The following is a 16,225-nucleotide window of genomic DNA, read 5'->3' as shown; positions in this document are numbered from 1 at the left end:
TAGTGACGGTGAGCATTTTACTGTCAATGTGATTTTGCCCTTATGCATAATCGTGACATACACAATCCCGGGACCCCCTGTACATTGCATTATGTGCTGGATAGATCCTACGGCTTAAGCAGAAAGACGACTTAATGTAATTGTAATCAAATTATGATTAGATTTACAATACCATCAATTTTTCACAAAGTCTCCTCTCGGCTTAAGTTGTAAGTTTATCTAATGTGCTGGACATATGTACGGCTTAAGCCAAGAGACGATTTAACGTAATTATAATTAAAATAATAATTAGACTACATTCCCATCATTTTTTCACTAGGCTATTTCTCGGTTTAAGCCGTAACTCTGTCTAGGACGTAAGGCATTATATATAAGTCGTCGTAAGACACTCCTATTATGCGCTACCCCCGCTAGAGGACGGTAAACCTCGCAGAAGAGATGTATTCTCCATGAATTAAATATCTTAACGCCTGAAACTTTTTCACAGAAACAATATTAGTCTTACATTATCATGATTACCAGAATGCCAAAATAATTTTCTAGGAAAGTTTATTATTTGGAAAAATTTTAATGAAAAATCTTGTTGCAACAAAACCGTGAAAATTGTTGGCGAAAATTTGTTGGGTTAATCTTTTAATCTCATATGATGGGAAAAATATCTTGCAATCACATTTTCTGGATGAAAAAGAGCTGGTACATTTGGGATTAATGAGAAAATGAAATTTTCCCAACAGGATTTACCTTCCCCATATGCGTCTTTCCTTTCTGATGTGTCTCTCAGAAATCTCCTATAGTTGTTTTGGAGAGAGAGCAAATGGCACCTAAATTGTACAGAGTGGGAAGTATATGAGGCTGGGAAAAAACCCTATTTATGAAGTTGATGAAACTGAAATTTATTATTGACCAACAGGCTTAAATCACAATCAATTAAATCATAGGTATTGTTTGATTGATTGATAGCATTTTCATTGAGGTTTTATTTATTTATCTTGCTTTTTTTTAAATGGTATATGTGTGTTTGAAGCTTTTTCGACGCTTTTTTGGTGTGATGTGTTTTGATGGAAAAAAATTAAATTATTTCTCACAGATGGCACAGCAGAAAAATAAGTTTTCTACCCAAATCAAATTTTGCTGTTGTTCATGTGAGATAAGAACACAAAAGAGGAAAGTATGTAGCAAAGAAAAAAAGTTTCAACGGAGCTTTTTCGTGGAAAACATGAGAGAGATATTTAGGATTTGCCTTTACAAAGTATTTTATATATACGTATATAACATTTGTCATGAATGTTAACTGAGAAATGTTGAATTTCATTTGACGAAATACTTTTTACGGCGATATGCACTCAAGTATATTGTCTTGAGTTATTATTAAAAAAGAAATATGAAGGTTTGTTCTTCCCTTTTTTTCCCCCTACTCTTTCGGGGGTGGAAACCAAGAGATTGTAAATTCTCTGATTGCAGGATATTATTTTATGGATGATGGGGATGTACTACAGGGTGGTGTGGTTTGAAAGTAACACATTTGAGTGGGATGTTGTACAAGAGATTGAACTATATTTGCTGAAAATGTCTGGAATCACATTATTCCACTTTGTCAACCCACTGAGCATTTGAAACCACCAATGAAATAACCATAATTAGGAGATTTTAGCATTGTAAAATGCAATTAAATTATTCAAACTTCCACTTTGGGCGGCCAATTTATTTAATTGGATTTTAATTGGATTCTTTTGCCATTTTCATTGTGCTTCTATAATTACACTTTTGGTGATGTAAAATTTTATATGTCTTCCTCTCTCCCTTGCATCTTAAACTCTCCCCGGGTAATTAGCATCTGTACATATCGTTTTTTTCTCCTGCGCAATCAAGAACCACATTTTATTCAAATACTAATTTTGAAAACTTATTGATTTTGTATACTTAAAAACCAAAAAATGGTGCTAACGAAATTTTGTTGTTTTCTGACCTGTCACACAAAACTGAAGATGGTAACCAAACGAAGGGTCAAATGAATTAAGCTTCAGAAAATATATTAGTAAGACTGTATTATTATTATTATTATTCATGTTGAGGTGGTCCTAGGAACAGGCCCGGGCACTGCGACTGATCAGTCTATTGTACCCAACCTCCTTGTTTGTTAGAGCTCTATTTTGGCGCCCTTAATAAAGGACAGTACCCGTCAAATAATATCTGCAGATATCTTTAAGATTTCTGTAGAGAAAATCTACACCTCTACAGAATATCTGCAGATAATTCTGTAGATATTCTTACGAATTTTATTTGGGCTTGGGACAAAATTCGTCAGAATATTTCGGCAGATTTTCTGACGAATCTCTGACGAATTTCTGTAGATATTCTGCCGATTTTCTGTAGATTTTTTCTACATTCCAGACTTTCCAGACAAGATGTGTCAGAAGAGATGGAAAAATTTTTCACTGAAGTTTGCAAAATTCAATAGAGTTATTTTTTGTGATATCACGGTGTTTATATAAAATAAAGAATTCTGCGACGCCGTGTTACAAGTAGAGAAAAGTGAAGTGAAAACTTTAAGCAGAGTATCAACCTAAATTTCGTGTTTTTGTATCATTCCATGGGCGATTTTTAAAAAATTAGTATTTTTGCTCGCATCTTTTTACTTATTTAAAATGTTTAATCGGTAATGCTTGTTAAGCAGAGCATACCATTTTCTTTATAACTCCTACAGTTTCTACATAAATCAACAATATTTTTGTGAAGTAATGGACACTATGCCGATTTTCTCGGCAGAAATTCTACCGAAAATCTGTAGATTTTCTGCAGAAATTCTGCCGAAAATCTACAGATTTTCTCTGAATACACTGGAATATACCGTTAAAATTCAAAAAACCTCAGAGTAAAATCGGCAGGTAGAATAATGATTTGACGGGTAAAGCTCCAGATTGGGACGTTTTGATGACAGAGGCGGGGCAAACAGAGTCGCCCAGTGAAATCCTCCGCTGTATCCCAAATGCCGGACAGTAGCACAGGATGTGAATATTGTCCTCTTCATAGTAAGACTGTAACTGAGGACACTGTGTAGATATTTTAACTTCGAATAAGTAATATTATCGCAGTAAATGCGTTTTATAGAATGCCCGTATTGAGACGGTTTTACCTGATAGAGGGTTAAGCTCTGTATCTCTGAAATATGCTTTCAGCACCAGCTCAAAATGATAATAATAATAATAATAATAATAATAATAATAATAATAATAATAATAAGAATGCTGGAAAAATCCAGCAGGGGTAGTAACGCAGTTCATAACAGCTCTTAATGTTACCTTGTCCTATAGAAATGCAATGCCACGGAGCGATATCATGTTGCAATATCAGTAACTTATAATCTTTGACCGATTTTGGCCGAATTTCCACCAATATGTGTTAGGAATTGATTGATAGTAATGCCTATTGATATTATCGCTTGGTTTGAGCAACTCGAATTTCACAATTCCCCATAGGTTCCACTTAATGCTCAGCATTGTCCATTTCCAAAGACATTTGGTCGTACTAGCGATTTTGATGCTTTGATAGGGGAAAACTGCGATATTCTCGGTTTGGAATACACGAGCCATACCCCTTCTTCATTGCATGCATTAATTTGATAATCAAATTTTGATCCTGGGAACTTTTTCTTTAATACCGCAAAGGTAAAACTTCAGATATCGATTTTTAAATTCTTTATTTGACTTTCAGCCAAACCAAGAATCTCCATTTGTATTTTCCCAATTTACGTAAACGTTTGAAAACACCTTGGCAAATCATATTTAAATCTCACGCAAGCTAATCTTATGATCGTCACCGAGTAACGCTTTCAGATAGGCGCCATCATTTTTTTTTTGGTCTTTTTGTCCTCTATAACCAAATCACTATTTTTGAAGCGTTTAAACTGATTTTCATAGATGTTCGCCATTTCAGCAGTATCTCCTCTCTCTCTTTTCCTCTTTAACGTTTTGGCTGTCATACTCAATCAAGTCCATATAGCCATTTCGCTCAATTTTATTCACATCCGAGTTCCATCTGTTTTCTTTTTCCCATATGTTTGTTTTTCTCATCTCTCCCTATCACTTTTCTTTTTCGCTCCACCACAAATCCTTTTTTGCTCTCTTATATTTTATCATACTTTTTTCTTGATATTTTTTCGTTCAATTTGTAGCTTTTAAGGACGGTGAAAAACTTTTTTTCCAATTATTCACCGGACGCGCTTCGATCAAGGATCGAACCGAGTGCCTCTGCGTCACAAAGCCAACACTTTGCCCATTGAGCTACCGAGACCCCACTTTTCAGCATCATGATCCCTTCAATTCTAATGGCAGACTCTTCTTCAAGATATGTCAAAAATGTCGAAAATTTGAATTTGAATTCAAGTTTTAAAAATTCGCAGCTCAATTTCGAAAGTCAAAAAGCACATTTTTACTTCTCATTAGATCCGTGTGGTGGCTGAAATACTTCCGGTTCGAATTTCGAAATATATTGATTTGTGCTGCACTTCTAGTTGTAAGAAAACCAAGCAATGACGCTCATAATATTCCTATTTCTGATCCATTACAATTTTTCTCCTATTGCTGATATTTTATAAATTTTCTCAACTATCCTCGAAAATTTGGTTTAAAAATTCGAAATTGAATTTGAATTCTTCGAGAATTAACGACTTTTTCTGTAAATAGAATTCCATTTACTTTTTATCCAAGACACTATTGTAGAATCAAACACCAGTTGTGAATGGGAAGAATAACGCTTTATCTTCGAATAAAAAAAATCCATCATATTATTTTTATAGTGGATTATGGAATTGTCTAAATCAATACGACAAAAATAATAAAATTGATTGTATTACCACTGAGTGAATTTTGTATTAAAACAAAATGAAAATCCCCAAAGAGCTTATTCCCAGAGCAACTAACAAGCTTTGAGGATAGAATAAAAGAAAAAGGACATTCCAAAGTGCTCATTGAGTTGAAATTGGGTCAAATTTCAAGATTTCTGCATCTACGACTAGTCCAAAAAGTAAAAAACATCGAAAACCCCAACACAAAACATTATCTAAAATATTTCCATATCAGTTAAGAGTCTCTCAACTGTGCAAAGTAATTGTAATTAAAGCTCATTTAAGCTGCAACAATTGCTATATCGTATTTCAATAATTAATTGCACAAATTGAGATGTGGTTGATCAGTTTACATTTTGGCAAAGCGCTTTTAATTAGTCAAAAGCTCCCTCGTATTTGGTATTGTGTTACTTCCTGTCCAAGGCTCCATCCCATGTCCATATTCTTGATGGCACAACATCACCAACTCCATTGGATATTTTTTTTCTCATCTTGTTGCAGACATTTTTCTCCATAGAGAATACCATTTATCTTCAATGTTGCAAACCATTTCTGCTCCCACACTCTTTATGAGAAAAATGGCTCTTTATTACTTTTTGTGTCTTCCCCCGAACACCACCGCAGACATTCATTTTTTTTTCTTGCTCCTACAACTTTTCTCCTTTGCTCTTTCATTTTTCAGGACAGTAAAATACTATTTGGTTAGTCCTCTGTTTGGTCATGTTTTCAGAAAAGTCATTGTTGGTGGTTGAAATACCCAAAATGGGCAATTTGCATATATTGGAAACTCTGAATGGTCAATTCTGTGGTTATTTTCTGATTTTAGAGATTTTAAAGAAACATTGGATTTTTTAAGTACCAAATTTGTAAGAACTTTTAAGCGTTTGACTTTAATAAATTAACAGAACTACAAAATTCTAACAAAATAGTTGTTAATTTGAAAAGATGGTCATATTTCAAACATTCATAAATAACTTTCGAATACCTATTCGAAGTTACTGAATTTTTAGAAATTTAGAATATAAATTAACATTTTAATTATATTCGTATATTAAAACATCGTTATAAAATCCAGTGGATGATCAGTTGAATGTCCGAAGTCTCTAAATCTGTAGCGTAATTCTCAGGTGAGCAATAAAAGTACTTTCTATTTAAATTCGTTTTCGAAAGTCCGAATATCCGGAGTTTCTTAAAGAGAAATAACATTCGATCGATGATTTCGAAAGCCAGAGAAAACACATTTTAATTTCTAATTTCCTCCGCGAGGTGGCTGAATTATGTTCTGTTCGAATTTCGAATATCTCAATGTCTCAGTTTTGACTTTGTGGAGAATATCAAAGTAACGAGGCTATAAATATTCCTATAAAATTATTAAATCATTTCAAAATCACTGAGCTTTTACACATTTTTAATGTGATACTTATTTGGGTATTACTTAAATTTTTATTACCTTGCACAAATTTTTCATACGAAAATTCAAAATACTGTTTAAATTTTTCGAACATCAACGACATTTTGAGCAATTGGAGAACTATAAACCTTTTAGCCGAGACACTTTTCAATGCTCAAACTCCTGCAATGCATTGTATAGAATCACTTCGTTCAGTAATAACCTTCCCGATATAAAAGCTCTCTCTCGTTGAGGTTTTTTTTCTGTACCGATTCGAAGAAATATATCAGAGAAAACTTACTTAATTAAAAACCCGTTCAAAGTTTTAACGTTTAAACTAACAAAAATGAGTAGGTTCATGAAAAGAAGATTTATTTTAATAAAATTACAATTCAAACATTCTGCCATCTTGAAATCCCCATAAACTACACAAAAATTCACTTTTTGTACCATTAGCATTGTTGACGATAAAAGTGTCAAAAATACCGAAATTCGAAACGGCAGTAGAATCAGCGCTAAAGCGGCGAGTACGTGAACTTGCACTTTAAGATTCCTGTAGATTTTCAAATAGGTTTGGCTTTGCTTTGGAGTGGCTTTGTCTCTTAGAAAGGTTATTACTGAATGGAGCCACTAAATACAAACACAAGTGGAAAACGGGGAAAAGATCAATGGAACTCTATTCTAAAATTTAAACAAAATTTCGAATTTTTATAACGAAATTCTCGTATAAGGTGGGGAAAATTTATGACATATCCCACTAAAAAGAATAAATATAGATTTACAAGGTGATTATGAAGTGATTTAATAATGTGATGAGAATAATAAATGTCATTGCTTTGTTGTTTTGCTTGCTCGAGAAGTTCGAAATTCGAACAGGAAGTACTTCAGCCACCTTGCGGAATCATCCAACAATAAGAATATCCCTTTCTTTGGTTTTTAAATTGAGTCTTACCAATCACAAATGAAGTTTAAAAAATTTGAAGATCTTTTTGAAAAGCCAAAAAAGAGACATTTTTACTTCTTGATAATTCCGCAAGGTGGCAGAGGTACATTCTGTTCGAATTTCGAATTGTCAAGTGTCAAAACGCGTAAAAATGTAAAGCAATGACGTTTACTGCTTTTGTCCCATTATTTAATCATTCCATAGTCACTGAGTAATTCTTTTGCAAGCTTTTTAGTGATGCTTCATAAACTTTCCTCACCTTGCGCGAAATTTTAGTATGAAATTTCGAATCTGAGTTTGAATTCTTCGAACATCAACGACTTTTTGTGCAAGTAGAGTTCCATTTACCTTTCATCCAAGTCACTAATAGTGTCTATTTTTGTTTGCCCCCAGTTCAAAATTTCAACTTCACTAGAATCTCTATAAATTACTCTTTTTAAATTTTCGAATATCTAATAGTAGTAAATCATCAAATCGTGAAATTACTTTGAAACTTTAAATAACTAGAAATAGAAAGTTACATGTGAATATTAGAATTATAAACTAAAATTAATTTAGTATAGAGATATTACAAGTCTCTCTAGAATTTCATCTTCTGGCTTTTCCATATCAATTCACAAATTAATTGCTCAAACTACATGACTTTTGCGAATACGAGGAACCTAAGGAACTTTCAAAGTTTAGAAACTTTGTCAACATATTTAGAAGAAAATATAGACTTTGTCGAGTATGAGACACTTGACTCGAAATTATTATTTTAAAGTGGTATGTTCAATCATGTAATATACCAACCAATATTATGAATTGTGAAATTTTGGAATTATATTGCTTTCATTTATTAAACTCAACATCCAGTACATAGAAAACTTTCTTATTTAGAGAGCAACTAATTTGCTGACAGATCTGTCTTCCAGTTAAACCCTGAACAATGATAATGAACTTTTGAGGGATATTCTTAATCAATTAGCCGAGGAAACGGTGGATTAGCAAAGGCGTCTCTAGCGCTTTATAATTATTTCATCCTCCGAAAACATGGCTAATCCTCTGAACAATGGTATCTAATCGAGTGATTCTTTGCGGCTTTTCCTTCAACTCGGCATTTTGATAAAATCCAATGTCAATTCATTGAATAATTTTCACGTATTATATGCCTCACTCTTCGAAAATTCACAATCCATAATACTTTATAAAATTTCCTACGTGGCTTTTACCCCAGAATATCGAGGTCATATGGTTGAGATCCCACGCAGCGATGAACTATCTGAAATTCTCCGTATTCTACTGCGGGATATTCGTCCTGAACCAGGATGTGGTGCAAATGCCACACAGGGGGTAAAATCGGACAGGTAATAAATGAAATTTGCCACCCTCCAATCACACTCTGTGCATTTAAATTTGATAATCAAACTCCCCGATGATCCCTTGACCGTTCTGCTTGCTCCAGCCATTATTCATTTCCATTAATAAATTTGCACTATATATGATTGTGCCAAAGAACCGAAAGGTGAGCTGCACAAGGGTGGACTTGTGGTATAGATTCTCTATATTATTAGTTCGAAATTCCTCTTGATATCTCACACCAATACCAATGGTGAGAAGGTTTCTGTTGTATTACAAAGGATTGCTAGTATTTCAAAATTGCTTACATTGAAATTAAACACTTCTATAGCATATTGTTTGCCATTTGCGAAAATTAAAAGAGAAACTTTGTCACGTTTAGCTATTTTGAAAGGTTATGAACATTCAGTAAACTAAAGCAAATATTTCATATATATATTTATTAATCCTACTTTACAGAGCACGGAAACAGTTATTTTGTTACTTAAAAATGAAATTTAAGAGCAGAAAATTTTGAAGTACGAAGTTGAGGTTATGTTATGTATTACACGTATTACTCATAAAATAAGTCTTATATATTTTAAAAGTAAAAGGTAAGTAAATAGAGTATATACCATCTAAAAATAAAACGTATTGTAATATAACCTAGCATTTTATTTAAATTTGGTTGTTTAATTGAAACGTGAACTTTCGTTGTACATAACCTAAAAAATATGTTTTAGTGTCCTAACCTAACAAATCTTCCTCAAATCTTCTTCAAAAAAAATTAAGGCTGCTCCTTTATGCCAAACTAAAAATGATTAAGTGATGCCTTTATGACCTAAAGAATTATTACAAGAATTTGTCAGGTGAAACTGATAAAAGCTGTTTTACACTAGGAAAATCGAATTGATTCTTTTAATGGAAATTTATTGTTTTACGTAATTTTTTGCATTTTACTTATGAAGCATTTTATTGAAATTTCTTCACTTATTTGGCAAAATAACTATTTGGCCATAAGATAATATAAAAAACACTTAACCTCAAAGAGCCAGAACGAATTTCATTTTATAAAATCTCCATTTTTCAGACGACAAGATAATTAAAAATTAAACCAAATTACTCCACTTTGCTCTCTGGCTAACACTGCATTACAAAATAAATAAAATTAATCAATTAAATTAAAAACAAATCAAAGAGTTTTAATTGATGAGCACAGCAATTTTGAGTTAGTTCAAAATCAAAAACGACAGCTAAAATGAAATATTGACCACATGTATTATCAGCTGATGTTTTTAATTAATTTGATTATGAATTTTAATTTTTTTCAATAAAATGTACTTATTTTTAAAAAAAAAATATCTTATTTAGAAACTTTATACGCTATGGTTCAAAAGTACTTTCGCATCATTTACAGTTTAACGGTTCACATTTGATTTATTCAACACATTAAATTGCTCAAAAGATCGCTTAAAATAACTTAGGAGTAATAGGGGAAAGTGGGGCACCTTTGAATTATGGTAGCTTTGAAATTGAGTTTTTTTCTCCTATTTTTAAATGAAACTGGACCTTATTATGATATAATTTAACTCAACAAACCAATTACGAAGCTAAATTTGATCATGATAAGCCTCAATTCCACTTGAAAATAGAAGAAAAAACCCAATTTCAAAGCTGCCCCACTTCCCCCCACATTTGAATTTCGAATAAACATTAGTTATCGGACCAGTTCATTACCGGTTCATAACCTATTCGAATCGGTTCAGGCTTGCAAAAAATTACAAGGCCTTCCCAAGGAGCTAAAGCATAATATCATTCCGCTAAGAAATACGTTCTCTGGAGCCTCACTAACCTTTAGGGGGAGGTGGGGCTACTTTGAGCTGCGGGGATAGATTGTTATACGACTTTTCCGAATATATCTAAATGAAGCTGGTCCTTACAATTATTTTATATAGATCCACAATTATTTTGTGTATCCAAGTTACATCATGTTAAAACTCAGTTTTCATTAGAAATATACGAAAAACTCGTATAACAATGTAGCCCCACAGCTCAATGTAGCCCCACCTCCCCCTAACATTGGAAAACCGTCTTTAGCGATGACTCAACGGTATTTTCGTATAAGGGCGAAAGTTCCACCTAGGTAATCCCTATATAAGCAGATTTCGAGCAATCCCAAAATAAATATAGTTTTGGAATTGGATGAAGAACTGGCTACCACCGGAGAGTCCCCTATCAATATATTTTTGGATGTAAAGATAAGAGATGTCGGGAAAATGAGGAACATATTAATGGTCTCAGAGTGGACTTATAGGGGGGCCCCTCTACGATCCAAAATCTCTATCTCTAATCATTTGGGCTCAGGGCGTGGCAACCGCTGGACGGACAGACGCACAGAAAGACAAGCAACATGACATCATTTCTCAGAAATCATCTGAAAAAAATCGAGGGAATCATATAGGGGAAAGTGCTCATGCTTTGCACAGTCCCAAGCTTCATGATGATTAAATTTTTCCTATGCTTCTCAATAAATATGATTCATCGCACCCATATTATCAAAACTAGGGGAAAGTGCCCAGTTTTTGAAATACATTGCGATGTTACATTTATTCAGAAACATAGGAAAAATTTATTGAATATGAAGTTTGGGACCGTGCAAGTTGGGACAGTAAAATCTAAGAAGTGCCATCCGTTAGATTGAAAAATTTACAATCCTCATAAAAAGGTAATTAAAATTTCGATATTCTATAAATCTGTCACTTTAACATTTTATAAAAACAATAATGCTGCAAAACATCTCATAGAAGAATTGAGATTCCTCATAATCCAAATCCCTAGAAATACATTATTATTTTTTTTTATTCAGGAAAGGATTTTGTTAGTTGTCCTATAAAAAAAAGAGCAGTGGAGCTTTCAAATGGATTCGAACTCAAAACGCTTACATCATACAGCGAGCACTTAACACATTGTGTGCCCGAGGTAGGCCTATTTTATTGTCTTTATTAAGGCCCTATAATTGAATCAAACTTCCTTTTTAATTTTTTGTTTTTTTCATCTGTAGTCTTAAGGTTATTTTGGTTATATTTTTGAATAATTAAAAAAAGCGAAGAAAAACAATAATTCTGACCACCTATCAAAGCATGTGGTATTCCCTACGCAATTTTTCCCAGGTTATTTAGACACAGTTGTAATTAGACTCACTCAGTAATGTAGACTCAGTTGCAATTTATAAACAATTTTAGCAAATATTTTTTGTATAGGAACCTTTTGCTGTTTAGGCGAATGCTCTAACCACGTAGCTATGGGGATACGTGCTCTGACCAACTATGCCACCGATCTTTCTTAATTCTGACAATGCACTTCAACTCTCGTCAATTCGATCTTCAAGCCTTAAGAACGGTACCATGCCTTACAATTAAATCGGCAGCCTGTGCTTCCATGAAGAATGAATTACTGGCACTCTAATAAACAACAATCTTCTTGGGATTACCAAGTTCAAACAGTGATAAACAACTAATAAATTCTTATTCAACTCTAGAACGTAAAATCATCAAATCATCCCCATTTACCCTAGATTTTGATGGTTCTTTGAAGTACATAAGGACTAAATATTTACCGAACTATTGCTATATATCAGGGAGGAATTAAGAGGTTAATTCTGAATTTCAATCATTATAGTTCCTGTGTCTTATTCACTTTAATCTTCTCCCATTTGAGAAAAGGCCTTTGAAGTTAATCCCTAATCCCAGAAATCTCCAAAAACTCAATAAATTAGCAAGTTTGTAATTCATCAAGAGAATTCCCTTAAAAGGATGACCAAATCCCCAGATGAAAAAGCTCAAAATTTATCTATGTTTTCAGACATCCATCCCTCATGCTTGGTGGATGATGGCACAAAATGCATCTGTTTCGGGAAAGCTTTTTTCCGGATAGTCTATGCCAGTGCTTCACATGAGATTTTATTCGAAATACACCATGTGATGTAATCTTCTTGCCAACGCAGAAAAAAAGCTGCAGTATCGCTACATAAATTCATCATCGTAATGAAGGGGAGCTTTCAGCTGAATGAATTGTTCACGATATACGGAGTACTCAAACAAAAACGGAATTCAGACAGAAATGGTGAGGAAAAACCAAACATAGTGAGTATTTTGAATATTTTCCCTAGCTCACAACTTCCCAAAATACTCTCCTTTTTTTTGTCCCCAGTACTGAGTTGAGGGCTTTCACAGAGTTGGAATGAACCAACACAAAAAAATTGGTAATGTTTCGGTGTAAAAGTTTAAGATTAAACAGTGAGTAAACAGATTAGCAATGGCTTGACTTTAACCCTGAGAGATTACCCATCTAGGAAAAATGATCACGTCAAAAAGACGCACTTTTAACTTTTTTTCCCCTTAATCCACGATTAATTCATAAAATCAAACATAAATTGAATTTTGTACGTTAAATCGCACGCAAAAAAGAAAATTGTTATGTTTTGCTGGAGGTGAATTTCTTATTCACTTGAGATATGTCATTGACAATCCCTGAGCTTTTCCACGGTGAATTTAGTCACATTTTCCCTTACACCTTTCGCAACAACACCCAAGAGAATGCAAGAAAGTCTAGAGAAAATTTATTATGTATTCACAGATGCAATAAACAATGCGTGACAAACATGTTTCAAGCATTTACAGACAATTTATATGTGACTTGTGGGAGCAAAAGAAAAAGCTCACAAAAGGATTCAAATGCGAAAAAGAAAACCCCTAAATGAAAATGCAGTATAAACCACAGAAAATTCCATCAAATTGTTGTGTTAAAAGAAAATAAATCCAGTAAACTTTTCAAGTACACAAAAGAGAAACATTTTCTCTCATGTTTTTCATGTTATATCAAATGACCAAGAAAATCTTCAAAAGCAAAAAAAAAACGAAAGCGAAATTGAGAGTTTGTCGGCGCCAGAGATAAAAAAAAGCACCGCAGACAGTTAAGAACTTTCCATAATTCCCCAAACAATTCTCTAATTCAATCATCGACCAATGATATCGCGATGACTTCAAGCATAAGCATATATACAATGATTTAATTTTTGTGTGACTCATGTTTTGAATGAATTTTACGCGTGTTTTTCGACAAAATACAAGTTTGTTTTTCAAATTACAAACGTCTTGATCTTGATCTTTGGGTATTTTTCCTCTTTATCAGACAGACGCACTTTGTTTCTCTCTCCTGAGATTTGCGCATCAAAACACCAGACAAAGAAGAACATGTGATAAGCTTTAGAAGCTTGAAGGGATTAAGATTATCCTTTTAACCCCATTGATGTGTGTAAATATTTCACAGAAAAATACTTCGAATAATCATCTTAAATATAATTATGGCAGCTGAGACTCTCTTCAGGAATCTTCGTACTTCTTCTTATTCAAAAAACGTGTAAATTCGATTTTGAATTGAATTTTATAGACACAAAATTATGACAATAATGAAGTGTTGTAGAATATCACAAGGCCTTTCGTTTGACTCATCGATGATAAAATTCTAACAATTAGGACAGGAATTATGGTCATTTTAAGACTTGTTTTTGAAGGGTTCTTTGTCTTGGATCAGGTAGTCAGTTGATCCCAATTCATGCAACAGGAACAAAGTTAGTGTGTTCCAAAATGGTAGGTCATACAACATTTTACATTATCTACGGTAGAAAACCTACCGTAGATGCGGGTGACTTTGCCTCTGAGAGTGACTGCAACTCTGCTGTTCGTAAACTTTTCTTTAATTCTACCATTTACTTAAATAGACTCAGGCCCATCCTCGAGAATATTTAGTCCATAAAATTTAACGATTAAACGAACTTACCTAGTGAAATTAAAACATAATTGTACAAAGCTCCTCTTCCTCGAGATCAAACTATGGAGAGGGAGACTGCACAGTTTAATCTCGAGGAAGAGAGACACAGTACAATTTAATGATTAAACGAACTTACATAGTGAAGTTCAATCATAATTTTACGAAAAACCTTTTCCGGGATGATCAATATGTAGTTCCTCTATATAGTTTGATTTCGAGGAAGACGAGCACAGTACAATTTGAGGGTAAAGAATAATAGTAAAAGGAATTTATAGAAAGAACCCTTGTTCGTAGACTTCAACTGCATAATATTGTAGGCTGATCCTTTGTACCCCTAAACTCTACCAACAATCAATCTACTTTAGACTTATGGATGATCTTCACCGCTCCTATCTATCATGGTCGATCGGTAAAGACCATCCTAAAGTGCTAGAATTGTCACTTCTGGAGGGCCAGTCACCCATATACGGTATACTACTAAACTCTTGCCTGGACAATAGCATCGTTTGTCATATTCGTGATCTACGAGTGTCATCAGAACGTTTTCCTACGATATTTGAGTCTAATCGGATGAGTTTGAAACTCCACATCTGACGACCAAAGCTGAGCTTGTAAAGAAATTCAGTTATTGCTTCAAACAACTCATCAAAAAATGCTAAATTGTAGAATAAAAAATGTTGTCTAAAAGCCGAAATAATAATTCGCTTTGATTTTAATCCTCAAATAATTATTTCAGATTCAAGAATACAAAATAATTGGATTATAGAATCCAGACATTTTATTTCAAATATGAAATATTTTTTCCCATAACGAATACCTATCGTGTATAGGGGAGACCGAAGAACTTTGAGCGACGGGTAGTGTGACCCAAGGTTATTTTTCATTGATTCTTAAAAAAGGGGGAAAGGAACACCTATTGCCACTTTAAAAACTCGTGCCAGGACCTATTGACACCCTATTCTATATCATTTAGAATACAAAATCTGAAAACCTATCCTTATCGGAAAACGTAGATTAATGCAAAAACGTCATATTACTTACATTTTATTAGATACATTAAATTAAATTTCAACATTTTGACAAAAATGTCAAAAGGGGTTCCCTGTCAAAGAAGTGTTCCTTTAACCCTAAATGGTATTGAAGCACTACTCAATCGTAGGTTGCATTTAGATGATTTAGATGTATCGTGAGTAAAAAAAATGGATATTCTAGGTTTTATCGTTTAGATTCTATAATCCATTCTTGTCATTTATTCTAGAATTATTTCTTACGTAGAACCTTGAATAATTTTTTGAGTTCTGAATTTAATACCAAATCCCAGGACCGAGATAATTTTTATAAGATAGAAAACAAGAAAATAATTAATTAGCAGTTATTTGAAGCTACAACATAACAAATTTATTTTTGTATTTTTAGAAATTGATTCTCGGTTCACGAACTTTTCTTTTGTAAAGAATAATAAAATTAATATGTGTGATGACTAGGTTGTAAAAATGATCGAATATGCGGGATACCGAATACCGAATGACGGGATACAATGCAAAACGTCTTAAAAGAGTCCCGGAAAGGCAAGGTAATATATAAATCCGTGCGTAGTTGGAGTGGCAAAGTCAACTCTTCTTTATGAATTGGAAGGTTTCCGGGCTCCTCACGGCATACAACGGTTCCTTCTCATAAACAGGAAGAGGAATAGGTAAGTTAAGTTATTAAAATGAATAATAATGTGCATCCTATTGAGGTGGATAGCCGTCCAAAATTACAAGCAAATTGTCCGAAATTACAAATAAGGTGTCCGAAATTACAAGCAAGGTGTCCAAAATTGCAGTCAAAGTTTTCTCAACATATTTATTTATTTTCAAACGTATTAAAATTAATTTTAGAAAAAGCAAAGACGATAAACTGT

General features: G+C 33.3%; 1 protein-coding gene across 8 annotated transcripts in view; it reads right to left on the bottom strand.

The window, feature by feature from the left end:
• Nucleotides 1-16,225, bottom strand: part of LOC129809656 (low-density lipoprotein receptor-like) — a 287,351-nt gene that overhangs the window by 255,369 nt on the left and 15,757 nt on the right. The window lies entirely within an intron of this gene.

The sequence above is a fragment of the Phlebotomus papatasi genome, chromosome 1 (genome assembly GCF_024763615.1).
Source record: "Phlebotomus papatasi isolate M1 chromosome 1, Ppap_2.1, whole genome shotgun sequence".
NCBI classification, from domain to species: domain Eukaryota; kingdom Metazoa; phylum Arthropoda; class Insecta; order Diptera; family Psychodidae; genus Phlebotomus; species Phlebotomus papatasi.
The sequence above is the reverse complement of the archived record's forward strand: the minus strand, read 5'-3'. Positions and strand labels throughout refer to the sequence as shown.